Raw genomic sequence first — 6,000 nt, 5'->3', positions numbered from 1 at the left:
AGTCCTGGACTGTTATTTGTATGGAGGTTTTATATTGCTATATTGATTTCATTTCTAGTGCTGTTTGTTCAAAGGGTCAGTTTCATGTTGATTCATTGTTGGTGGACAGTATGTCCAGAAACTTGTCCATCTCTTCTAGCTTATAAAACTTGGTTCCATATAGTGTTCATAATATTCTCGTATGATATTCTGTTTTTATGGTTTTTTTTTGTTGTAATTTCTCCATTCTCCTTTCTTATTTTGCTAATTTGTGCTCTCTCTCTTTTCTTCTTTTTGAGTTTGGCCAGAGGATTGTCGAATTAACTTACTTTTTGGACATAGCAGCTTTCGGTTTGGTTGACTTTTTTCCTATGGTCTTTTTAATCTCTTTTTTTTTATTTCCTCCCCAATATTGATGGTTTCTTCCTTCCGCTGCCTTTTGGTTTATTTGGTCTTGTTTTTCTACTTCATTCTGCTGGTGGGTTAAATTGTTTATTTTTGTTTGTTCTTCTTTTTTGAGGAATGCCTGTATCGCTATAAACTCCCCTCTCAGCACTGCTTTTGTTGTGTCCCATAAATTTTGTGTGGTTTTTCTTTCATTTTCTTTCGTCTCAAGGTACTTTTTCATTTCAGCTTTTATTTCTTCATTGCCCCATAAGTTTTTGAATAACATATTATTTAATCCCCATGATTTCTTTGGTTCTCCTGTGTTTCTCTATTGTTGATTTCTAGCTTCATGGCATTGTGGTCAGTAAAGATGCTTTAGGTAATTTCTATCTTCTTAAAATTGCTGATTTTCTTTTGTGCCAAAGTACATCATGAATCCTGGAAAATATTCCACGTGCACTTGAAAAGAATGTATATCCTATTTTGGGGGGGTTGCAATGTTCTGAAAATATCCACCAAGTGTAAAATTTCTTTTGTATTATTTAATTTTATTGTTGACTAATTTATTCCCTGTCTCAATGGTCTGTCCGTTGATGTTAATGCAATGTTGAAATCTTCAATTGGGACTCCCCCTTTATATCTGTTAGTTATTATTTTATGTACTTAGGTGCTCCTGTATTTGATGCATATGTATTAACGAGTGTGCTATCCTCATATTGTATCACTCCTTAAATCATTTTAAAATGTCCTTCTTTATTTTCTTTATGGCCTTTGTTTTAAAGACTATTTTGTCTGAAATCAGTAATGCAACAACTGTTTTTTGGTTTTTCCAATTGTATGGAATACCCTTTTCCATCCTTTCACTATCAATCTATATGTGTCCTCTCTGAAGTGGGACTCTTGTATTCAGCATATTGAATGTTCTTGCTTTATTATCCAGCCTGCCACTCTATGACTTTCGACTGGAGCATTTAGTCCATTAACATTTACAATAATTGATGATAGGCTTGTGTTTATTGCCAAATTTACCTTATTTTTGCAGTTGATTTGGTGTTTCCTCTTTGTTCGTTTCATCTTCCTTTTTTGGTTCGGTCATTTTCCTTTGTATTTTCATGAATTTTATTTAGTTTTAATGACTCTGTGATAAGTTTTTGTCTTCTTGTTACCCTTATATATAAGTCCATTAGACCTTTACTATAAGTGCTTTTATTAAACGGATAGTTAGATGATCTCAAACCCATCCTACCGAAAACAAAAAATTTTAAAATGAAAGACCAAAAAAAAAGAAATTCTCTATTTTCTTGCCTCCATCTCCACTCTGAATGATTTGTATGTCTTCTTTTAAAATTTTGTGTTTATTTTATTTGTAATTCATGAATTATCACCTTTCTAGCTGTGAGTTTCACATTTCTGTAGCATCTTGCAGCTTTTCTTTTTAGAGAAGACCTCTCAATAATTCTTTTAGCATGGGTCTAGTTTTGATTACTCTTGAAGCTTTTTCTTGTCTGTGAAATCCTTTATTTCTACTTCTACCAAAAAGAACAACTTTACTCGTCAATGTATCCTACAGTATATAATTTTTCTCATTCAGGACTTTGAATATATCTTTTCACTCCCTTCTGGGCTGTAGTATTTTGCAGAGAAATCAGCTGTAAGGCTTATGGGGATTCCCTTGTAACTCACACTTTACTATTCTCTTGCTGTCTTTAGGATCATTTTTTATCCTTGATTCTGGCCATCTTAATTATATGTCTTGGTGTGGGTGTATTTGTTTTCTTCCTGTTTGGCACACGGTGAGCTTCCTGTACTTGAATATCTGATTCCTACTTTAAGTTTCGGAAGTTCTCAGTCATGATTTCTACAAAAACTTTTGCAATTCCCTTTAATCATTGTTCCCCTTCTGGGACTTCTATCATGCCAAGATTGGCATGCTTTGTATTATTCCATAGGTCCCTTAGGCTTTTTTCATTTGTTTCTCATTGTTTCTCTTGTAGGTCTTCTGATTGGGTGCTATCTATTGTCCTGTCTTCTCAGTCACTAATTCATTTTTCTGCATTATCTAGTCAGATTTGCTACACTTTAAATCATTCTTCATCTCAGTCAACGGGTTTACCTGTTCTACTCGTCTCTTCTTTATAGCTTCCATTTAATTTTTGACATATTTTGTATCTCTAAACACTATCTCTTTTATTTCCATCAGTACTTAGATCACTCCATTTTTGAAATCTTGAATTATTTGGCTATCAATGTCTATTTCACTGATCGTACTTTCAGGGGATTTCTTCTGTTCTTTAATTGGGAATTGTTTCTCTTCTCCTTTGTCTTACTCCTTCCTCTCTGGCACTGTGGATTTTGGAGTATCAGTTATCTACTGTGGTATTAAAGGAGTTTAATCTACCTAATGCCTATGTAGCTATACATCTTAGAAAAGACAAAAAAGAGAGAGAGATAAAGAATTTTAAAGAAGGGAGAAATAAAGATTTGAAGACATTGTATAATGAATAATACAAAATGGATTTGAAGCAGAGTTTTGAAAAATAATAATAATAAAAATATTTTTAAAAGTTTCAAAGGGATTAAAATGGGGGTAATTATAATTGCCTAAGAAGTAAAAATTAAGAGGGTAATAGAAAATGGAACTGGTAAAAACTGATTAATACAAGGGGGTGGTCAGTGTTCTCCTGGAGACTGTGAACTTTTAATGTGAAGTCTTTCTTTTTTCATCCTGATTTGGAAGCTCAGTTTGTTGTTTCCAGGGACCCTCCTTTGGAGCCCTCATCTGTGCTGCTCCCAGGGCATGTCAGTAAGCAGATCGCTCCTACACCCATCACTGGGGCTGATGAAGTTCTCCTTACTCTGGGCTGGCTTGTAAATGCCCTGCCCGATGCTGCAGTCAGATGTTGCAGACTGTCTAGGCAGGATTGGGCATCATGCCCTCTCCAGCACCATGGTCAGGGGCTGTATTCCTGCCCAAAATTTGAGGGGCCAACCTCTACTTATGGTTGCCGATCACTCTGCTTCTCTGTTCCACTGTGTACTCTGCCTAGGGTTTGCACAACAGAAGTGGATTCAGGGAAGACTGAGGAACATCCCTGCCCCTGGTCTGGGCCAAAAACCAGCTCCATGTTTCTTTTGTCCGACAAGTTCTCTGAGGAACCGGACAGAAGTATTCAATATGCCTCTGGCTGTAGACAAGTCTCGGACTGGTCCTTGAGGCTGCTAATTCCTTAGGTGTAGATGCAGGTTTTGTCCCCGCTGCCACATGGGTTTAAACCACCAGAGGGTATGGTGGCTGTGTCTGAGCCCCAGCTCTCTTCACCTAGAAACTTTTTTGGAAATTCAGAGATGGGGAATGCACCCTTCCACCCATAGGGCACATCTGCTCTGTTGTTTTATGGAGGGCCCATGTTGTTCTGCCCTGTGCACCCACAGCCATGACACAAAGACAACTTCATTTCCCTGGGCCAACGCAGTGTAGCCATCCCCATCTACCACCCGGGTCGGGCAGCATGGCCCTGCCCCCAGCTTCTGGGCTGCATTTTCTGCTGAGTGTCACAGGGATCCTCTGTGCCTGTTTAACTTAGTTCTGCTAGTCAACTTATACTACATACATGTCCAAGACTTGGAGTCTCCCCCACCATTCTGCCAATCTCTCAGTTGGAGAGGAGAGACACAGGGAATGAGCACCAGTCCTTCTTTGCTGCTCCCTCCCTGTCTGACCTGTCCCAATCTGTTTTGCCTTTTCTTCTTTCTTTCTTACTTTTCTCCTACCGGATTTTTCACATCTTTATCTATTGAAGAGGAAAATGTTCTGTCAGAGTTCTGCAGGTTCTCTGGTTAGCTGAGTGGGATTGTGGATGTGAGTCTTGGTGCATTTGTGGGAAAGGGTGAGCTACGAGCATCTCTCTACTCCACCATCTTTATCTCCCCCCAAAAAATTCTCACTTTATGGTGGAAGATATACATAGTTTGGAAATAAGTGGAAAAGATATCCCATGGAAATGAAAAGAAAATGCAGGTTGCAATGCTCAACTCATGCAAAATACATTTTAAAAGAGGGGCCAAAATGAAAAATTTGAGAGTATATAAAGAAAAACAGATCAATATTAAAATAGGGTATTACACTCATTAAATTGTATATGGACCCAAAAAAATAGATCCTAAGAAGTTTTAGTAGACATGAAAGAATTAATTCATTATAAAATAATAACAGAAGATGATTTTAACACCTCACTATTCTGATAGCCAGATCATCCAGAAAGAATATCTGTAGGAAACAGAGATCTTAATATCATATTAGATCATTTGAACCTAAGCTAGATATTGGACACTGCATCAGAAAATCAGAACACATAAAGTTTTCAAGTGTGCACAGGATGTTTTCTAAGGAATTAACCACATATTATGTCATGAAATGAGCCTCAGGATCTTTAAGCAAATATAGGTTACAGCAAGTATTTTTCAATACACAAAAGTAAGAAACTGTGCATGAATTTTTGAAAGAAGAATAGGAAAAGCACAAACATGAAGTTAAAACACATTAATTAAAAAAATAAAATAAAACAAGGTCAATGATGAAATCAAAGAGGTAATAAAATCATACCTGGAGACAAATTACACTGAAAACACAACTTCATAAAATGTATGGGATGCACCAAAGACAAATCTAAGAGGGAAGTTGAGAACAAATCAGGACTTCTACAAGGAACAAGAAAAACCTCATAGAAAGGACAAAGCATGCCACCCAAAAGAACAAGAAATAAGAACAAGCAAAACCCAAAGCAGTAGAAGGAGAAATATTTAATCATTATGTTGAAAATAAATAAAATAATATTTGAAAATCAAATTACAAATCATAAAATCAAAAGCTTTACATTTTTTTAAAAATATTAACAAACAGGTAAGCATTTAGCCAGGCTTATCAAGAAATACATAGAGTGGACCCAAATAAAATAAGAAATGAAAGAGTAGAAATAATATCTCTTATTACAGAAATACAAAAAAAGATTATGGAAGCACTATGAGCTGTTATGTGACAACAAACTGGACGACCTAAAAGAAATAGACAAATTTCTAGAAAAGTACAGCCCGCCAACACTGAATAAAGAGAAAATTGAGAACATGAAAAGAGCCATCATTATAAGTTAAATAAAATGTATAATTTTAAAAACACCCCTTCAACAAAATGCCTGGATTCCTTCACTAAAAACCCTTTTCACAAACTATTTTAGAAAATGAAGGAGGAACGAATATTCCCAAAGTTATTCTATGAGGCCACCATTACCCTATTAACAAAACCAGTCAAAGACACTACCAAAATAATAAATGAAAATGAAAATCCAATATCCTTGATGAATGATGATATACATTCAAAAATCCTCGAAAAACATCAACAAATGAATCCAGCAATACATAGAAAGGATTATACACGATGATCAGTTGGATTCCTTCCAGTGTCACAAGGATGGTTCAACATACACAAGTCAATCAGCATGACACATATCTAATAAAGGAAGGACTAAATTCACAAGACCATGTCAATACACAAAGTATAAGCATTTGACAAAATTAAACATACATTCATCATCAGAATTCTCATAAATGTGAGTACAATGAGAACATCTCTCAACATAC

Source organism: Vicugna pacos, unplaced genomic scaffold (assembly GCF_048564905.1).
Source record: "Vicugna pacos unplaced genomic scaffold, VicPac4 scaffold_20, whole genome shotgun sequence".
Taxonomy (NCBI): domain Eukaryota; kingdom Metazoa; phylum Chordata; class Mammalia; order Artiodactyla; family Camelidae; genus Vicugna; species Vicugna pacos.
Note: the sequence above shows the minus strand (reverse complement) of the source record.